The sequence below is a fragment of the Salvelinus fontinalis genome, chromosome 4 (assembly GCF_029448725.1).
Source record: "Salvelinus fontinalis isolate EN_2023a chromosome 4, ASM2944872v1, whole genome shotgun sequence".
Taxonomy (NCBI): Eukaryota; Metazoa; Chordata; class Actinopteri; order Salmoniformes; family Salmonidae; genus Salvelinus; species Salvelinus fontinalis.
This window is the reverse complement of record NC_074668.1, coordinates 48,101,842-48,109,800: the sequence shown is the minus strand read 5'-3', so window position 1 is coordinate 48,109,800 and position 7,959 is coordinate 48,101,842.

Sequence of the window (7,959 nt, the reverse complement as noted above, 5' to 3'; positions counted from 1 at the left end):
ATAGAGGAAACCAAGTCTAGATTTAACCTTAGCCTGCAGCTTTGATAAACCACATGACCTTTGTTTTGGAGGTGTTCAGAACAAGGTTAACTTCTTGAGGGCAGGGGGCAGCATTTTCACTTTTGGGAAAAATACTATGCCAAAATTCAACTGCTTGCTACTCATCCCCAGAATATAAGATATGCATATTATTAGTAGATTTGGATAGAAAACACTCTGATGTTTCTAAAACTGTTTGAATCATGTCTGTGAGAATAACAGAACTTATGTAGCAGGCAAAACCCTGAGGACAAACCATTCAGAATTTGTATTTTTTTGATGTCACTGTCTTTTCAATGAGTTTATTTAGACACCAGATTTCTAATGGACTTGCTTGCAGTTCCTACCGCTTCCACTGGATGTCACCAGTCCTTGGAAATCGGTTGAGGTTGTTCCTTTGTGTAGTGAAGAAACAGGGCTATCGTAAATGAGGGTCACATGAAGTAAATATTTTGAGTCACGTTACGAAAAAAGTTGCGTCAGTTTGTTTTCTTTTTGTATTGAACACAGAACATCCCGTCTTCAACTTTATCGATTATTAACGTTTAAAAATGACCTAACGTTCTATTACCAAAGTAGTTTGAAATATTTTGGTAAAGTTTACATGTAACTTTTGATATATTTTGTAGTGACTTGGCGAAAGTTGGAAGCTGTGTTTTTCTGGATGAAACGGTACAAATAAATTGACATTTTGGATATATATCAACGGAATTAATCAAACAAAGGGACCATTTGTGATGTTTATGGGACATATTGGAGTGCCAACAAAAGAATTTCGTCAAAGATAAGGCATGATTTATATTTTATTTTTCCGTTTTGTGTCGTGCTTGCAGTGATCAAATATGCTTCTCTCTTTGTTTACTTTTATGCTATCATCAGATAAGAGCATCTTATGCTTTCACCGAAAAGCTTTTTTGAAATCTGACATGTTGGCTGGATTCACAACGAGTGTAGCTTTAATTTGGTATCTTACATGTGTGAAATGAAAGTTAGATTTTTATATCATGTTATTTGAATATGGCGCGCTGTATTTTCCCTGGCTATTGGCCGGTGGGACGTTTGCGTCCCACCTGCCCCAGAGAAGTTAAGGGCAGAGAAAGCTTGTTGTAGAGCGTTTAACACAAAATCCGGGGAGGGGCCAGCTGAGTATAAGACTGTATCATATGCATATAAATGGATGAGAGAGCTTCCTACTGCTTGAGCAATGTTGTTGATGTGAATTGAGAAGAGTGTGGGGCCTAGGTTCGAGCCTTGGGGTACTCCCTTGGTGACAGGCAGTGACTGAGACAGCAGATATTCTGACTTTATACACTGCACTCTGAGAGAGGTAGTTAGCAAACCAGGCCAAAGACCCCTCAGAGACACCAATACTGCTTTGCAAGAATGGAATGGTCTACCGTTTCAAAAGCTTTGGCCAAGTCAATAAAAATAGCCGCACAACATTGTTTAGAATCAAGGGCAATGGTGACATCATTTAGGACCTTTAAGGTTGTAGTGAGACATCCATAACCTGAGTGGAAACCAGATTGCATACCCAAAATAATTCTATAGACATCAAGAAAGCCAGTCAGTTGATTATTTTTCTTGTTTTTCCAACACTTTTGATAAACAGGGCAACATAGAAATTGGCCCATAACAGTTAGGATCAGCTTGATCTCCCCCTTTGAATAAAGGACACCGTGGCTTCCTTCCAAGCAATGTGAACCTCCCCAGAGAAGAGAGACAAGCTAAAAAGGTCTGAGATAGGCTCAGCGATGATAGGGGCAGGAACCTTAAAGAAGAAAGGCTCTAAACCATCTGACCCAGATGTTTTTTTGGGGTCATGTTTAAGGAGCTCCTTTCGCACCTCGGACTCAGTGACCGCTTGCAGTTAGAAACTTTGTAGCGGGTAGGGGAAAAATAATGAGGAGCATTGGGGATAGTCGCATTAGAAGGAGTAGTAGATGAGGAAATGTTGGATGTGCAAGGAGGCATGGCAGAGTCAAATAGGAATCCTGACTGAATGAAGTGGTGATTGAAGAGCTCAGCCATGTGCTTGTTGTCAGTAATAACCACATCATCAACATTAAGGGATATGGGCAGCTGTGAGGAGGGTTTATTCACCAGGTCTTTAACCATTTTCCAGAACTTCTTGGGGTTAGACCCACAGTGAGAGAACTGTTCCTTAAAGTAACTAACTTTGGCCCTCTGGATAGCCTGAGTGCAATTATTTCTCATTTGCCTGAACTGGCATAATTTTGGTCAGCGTCCTGCGACTGGAGAGCCGTGCGACGGGGAGGGGGGTACTGTCACGTGTGCTTCCTCTCCGGCCTATAGGTCACCAGGCTGCTCGTTATGGCGCACACCTGTCACCATTGTTACGCGCACCTGCGTGTCATCCGAATCACCTGGACTCCATCACTTCCCTGATTACCTTCCCTATATTTGTCACTCCCTTTGGTTCCTTCCCCAGAGAGCCAGTCAGCCTGAGTTATGCGTGTGCTAAGCGATTTGCCAAATGGAATTCTTGAGGTGGAGTAAATCACAGTCGAACCAGGGGCTGAACCTGTTTTTAAATCTAATTTCCTGTATGGGGGTGTTATAGCAGGTGGGGCTAATTACATTCATAATGCTAGGGGATTGTGTCAGTGTTTAGGGGGACTTGTGATTATGGTTGCAAAGGGTTGGAAACTTTCTGGTAAATTTCCAGCATTTTTTCGGAAATGTTCCACTGGTTCACCTCTGATGCTCACAGGCAACGTGTATTGGAAGAGATTTCTGAATGTTCTTCGCCCAGCATACACCCCTCCAACCAGACATGCTTTATCTACTAATTTGCTGGATGCCCAGTTCAACAGAGTACAAGTGAAGGTCAAGCAAATCATAGAGAAAGCAGACTGTATTGCAATCATCTCTGATGGATGGTCGAATGTTCGGGGGCTAGGAATAATTAACTACATCAAATCAAATGTATTTATATAGCTCTTCTTACATCAGCTGATATCTCAAAGTGCTGTACAGAAACCCAGCCTAAAACCCCAAACAGCAAGCAATGCAGGTGTAGAAGCACGGTGGCAAGGAAAAACTCCCTAGAAAGGCCAAAACCAAGGAAGAAACCTAGAGAGTAACCAGGCTATGAGTGATGTCCAGTCCTCTTCTGTCTGTGCCGGGTGGAGATTATAACAGTACATGGCCAAGATGTTCAAATGTTCATAAATTACCAGCATGGTCAAATAATAATATTCACAGTAGTTGTCGAGGGTGCAACAGGTCAGCACCTCAGGAGTAAATGTCAGTTGGCTTTTCATAGCCGATCATTGAGAGTATCTCTACCGCTCCTGCTGTCTCTAGAGAGTTGAAAACAGCAGGTCTGGGACAGGTAACACTTCTGGTGAACAGGTCAGGATTCCATAGCCGCAGCAGAACAGTTGAAACTGGAGTAGCAGCACGGCCAGGTGGACTGGGAACAGCAAGGAGTCATCATGCCAGGTAGTCCTGAGGCATGGTCCTAGGGCTCCGGTCCTCCGAGAGAGAGAAAGAAAGAAAGAGAGAATTAGAGAGAGCATACTTAAATTCACACAGGACACCGGATAAGACAGGAGAAATACTCCAGATATAACAGACTGACCCTAGACCCCCAACACATAAACTACTGCAGCATATATACTGGAGGCTGAGACGGGAGGGGTCAGGAAACACTGTGGCCCCATCCGATGATACCCCCGGACAGGGCCAAACGGGCAGGATATAACCCCACCCACTTTGCCAAAGCACAGCCCCCACACCACTAGAGGGATATCTTCAACCTACCATCCTGAGACAAGGCCGAGTATAGCCCACAAAGATCTCCGCCACGGCACAACCCAAGGGGGGGGGGGGGGGCGCCAACCCAGATAGGAAGACCACGTCAGTGACTCAACACAATCAAGTGACGCACCCCTCCTAAGGATTGCATGGAAGAGCACTAGTAAGCCAGTAACTCAGCCCCTGTAATATGGTTAGAGGCAGAGAATCACAGTGGAGAGAGGGGAACCGGCCAGGCAGAGACAGCAAGGGCGGTTCGTTGCTCCAGAGCCTTTCCGTTCATCCTCACACTCCTGGGCCAGACTACACTCAATCATAGGACCTACTGAAGAGATGAGTCTTCAATAAAGACTTAAAGGTTGAGACTGAGTCTGTGTCTCTCACATGGGTAGGCAGACCATTCCATAAAAATGGAGCTCTATAGGAGAAAGCCCTGCCTCCAGCTGTTTGCTTAGAAATTCTAGGGACAATTAGGGGGCCTGCGTCTTGTGACCGTAGCGTACGTGTAGGTATGTACGGCAGGACCAAATCGGAAAGATAGGTAGGAGCAAGCCCATGTAATGCTTTGTAGGTCAGCAGTAAATCCTTGAAATCAGCCATTGCCTTAACAGGAAGCCAGTGTAGGGAGGCTAGCACTGGAGTAATATGATCAACTTTTTTGGTTCTAGTCAGAATTCTAGCAGCCGTATTTAGCACTAACTGAAGTTTATTTAGTGCTTTATCCTGGTAGCCGGAAAGTAGAGCATTGCAGTAGTCTAACCTAGAAGTGACAAAAGCATACTACATCATCTCCACCCCTCAACCAGTATTCTACAAGAGCACAGACACAAGGGACAACATACACACCTGTCTCTACATTGCAGATGAGCTGAAGACAGTTATCAATGACCATGGACCACAGAAGGTATTTGCACTGGTGACAGGCAATGCTACGAACATGAAGGTTGCTTGGTCTAAAGTCCTACCCTCACATCTGCTGCTCATGCATTGAATCTGCTCCTCAAGGACATCATGGCACTGAAAACAATGGATACGCTTTACAAGAGAGCCAGGGAAATGGTTAGGTATGTGAAGGGTCATCAAGTTATAGCAGCAATCTACCTCACCAAGCAAAGTGAGAAGAATAAGAGCACCACATTGAAGCTGCCCAGCAACACCCGTTGTGGTGGTGTTGTCATCATGTTTGACAGTCTCCTGGAGGGGAAGGGGTCTCCAAGAAATGTCCATATCACAGTCTGCTGATATAGACAGCCCCATCAAGAGGATCCTCCTGGATGATGTATTTTGGGAGAAAGTGGTAAGCAGCCTGAAACTTCTGAAACCTATAGCAGTAGCCATTGCACAGATTGAGGGAGACAATGCCATCCTGTTTGATGTTCAGACTCTGCTTGCAGATGTAAGAGAAGAAATCCGTACCGCCCTGCCCACTTCACTGTTGCTCCAAGCAGAGGAAACTGCAGTTCTGAAATACATCAAAAGCGTGAAGACTTCTGCCTGAAGCCCATACGCGCCGCAACGTACATGTTGGACCCAAAGTCTGCTGGCAAGAGCATCATGTCTGGTGCAGAGATCAACAAGGCCTATGGTGTCATCATTACCATGTCTCGACACCTTTGCCTGGATGAGGGTAAGGTTCTTGGCAGTCTGGCAAAGTACACTTCCAAGCAAGGACTTTGGGATGGAGATGCTGTATTGCAGTCATGCCAACATATCTCATCAGCCCCCTAGTGGAAGGGACTTTGTGGATCTGAGGCTCTTTCCCCGTTGCCTCCATCATCCTCCAAATCCCACCAACATCAACCGCCTCAGAGCGCAACTGGTCCTTGTTTGGGAACACACACACCAAAGCACGCGACAGGCTGACCAATACAAGGGTTAAAAAGTTGGTGGCCATCCGGGCAAATTTTTGGCTTTTTGAGCCTGATGACGAGCCATCCTCAACAAGGTTGAAAAGTGACAGTGAAGATGAGGCCTCAGAGTCTGATGTTCAAGAGGTGGACATTGAGGAGGTCCAGGGAGAAGACATGGAAGCCTGAGAGGAAGACAACCAAAGCGTTAGTTTTTATACTATCATTTGTTGGTTCCGTTTTTCATGGCTCCGTTTTATTTACTTGACAAATAAGGAACACTCAAAATGTGCACTTGTAAATCATAACAATTTTAATCAAAATACAGCGGTAGACAGAAGTCAATGATCAAACATCACACATACAACTGATGTCTCTCATGAGTTCTGCCCCATAGGAAAGTCCAAGTTGCTTGTATCATGCTTGTCGTCAACCCCATGTGATGTCACTGCATACGTCATTACCTGCTATTCCTCAGGCCAAACCCATGCATACACAGCTATACTAACTTGCAAGAGATACAATAGTTCGAGGCCTCAGCAGTAAATGTCCACTCCCCCAAGTTGATTTATAGAGGTATGTCTGACTAGCCTCTTATCTCTTCTACTCCCCTGCAGGGCTCTTTGTTCATCTTTGTAATGCTTTCTCACAGACCCAATTTCTTTGTAAGAGGCAGAGACTTAGAAAAGATTGGAACAATTCTAAAACCTTACAATGAATATATGTATTGTTCATCTGTAGTCTAGGACCCTCTCAATGTGTCCCACATTGAGAGGGTGTGTCCCATAGCCCCTGAGAGGGTGTGTCCCAATGTGTCCCATAGCCCCTCCCCTTCTATTAATACAACATAAGAATAATCAATTATTATAATACATCAAACATTTGGTGCAGCCCCTATCATGACCCCAATTTGACCCCATCACATTTTATGTTGAAAACGTTTTTGGGAGATGCGATGGATCATTGGGGATCATTCAATATTCCCTTTCTTTTGTTGTTCAGTGAAATCATCCCATGTGAAGAGTTAGCTCATTTAATTAAAGTTCAATTTGTAACTAAATAGTTTTTTTTTTCCTTTTGGAAGGATTTAATCATTTGCAATTATGTCTACTTATGATAAGGTAAAAGGTTTATGTTTCTGTCTCCATATTATATGGTAAATATATCCAATGCAAAAAACATCTACATTTAAATGGTATTAATATTCATTTGCATATATTTCCATTAATTCCCATAAATATTCCCGTTAATTCCCACGGAAAGTTTCCACCTCTGAATAATTGTGATATTGATGTCATCTCTCTCTTTCTCTCTTTCTCTCTGCAGAATGCAAGCACATCCACTGAGCTAAGAGAGATGAAGGGAAACCTATCCCCTTGTTTCACTCATAGCCTTTGAAAGCCCTATCTCTGTGGCAATTGAGACACATCTTCTGCCTCTTCTGTTTGAGACAAGACCCCTGAGAGTCTACTGATGTTTATTCATCTCTCTTTCTCTCTCTCTCTTTCTTTCTCTCTCCAAACACACACACACACCTAGGCAAGGTCTGTTTCTCTTTACCCTACTCAACCAGCCCTACTCAAAGTGAGGTAGTGGTAAAAAAAAAAATAGGTGTGTTAACTTCCTACACTTTCAATACATTTTTCTGCAAAAGGTGAGTAAACTGTACCGCAAAAAAAGTGTTTACTTGCGTTTACCCTCCACTACACTTGGTAGAACTGTAATACAGAAACCAGCTATTCTCTGAATGTTACACTGTTGAGTCTCCTCACTGTTGAGTCTGACCCGAAGATGAACTTTCTGCTGTCAACCTGCATTTACAGTCAACATGTTTATCCAGTGTTAGACTGTCACACCAAAGATAGATATCAAAGCACTTGAACAACTACAGCCAGGTTCATAATTATTGGCACCCTTGATAAAGATGTGCAAAAAATACTTTAAAAATTATACAAATACTGAGCTATGCTCCAAAAAATTGGGAAATTATATTTATTTATACAAATATTATTCCTCATAGAAAGAGATTTTGTCTAACAAGTAAATCTCAAAAGGAGAAGGGTAAAAATTATTGGCACCCGTTTTCAATATCCCTTGCTAGGATAACGACACTAAGCCTTATTCTTAAATGTTTTATGAGATTGGAGAACACGTTGGGAGGGATCTTAGACCATTCCTACATACAGAATCTTTCCAGATCCTTGATATCCTTCGTCTGCTCTTATGCACTGCCCTCTTCAATTCAAAACAGCTTTTCAATGGGGTTCAAGTCCGGAGACTGAGATGGCCA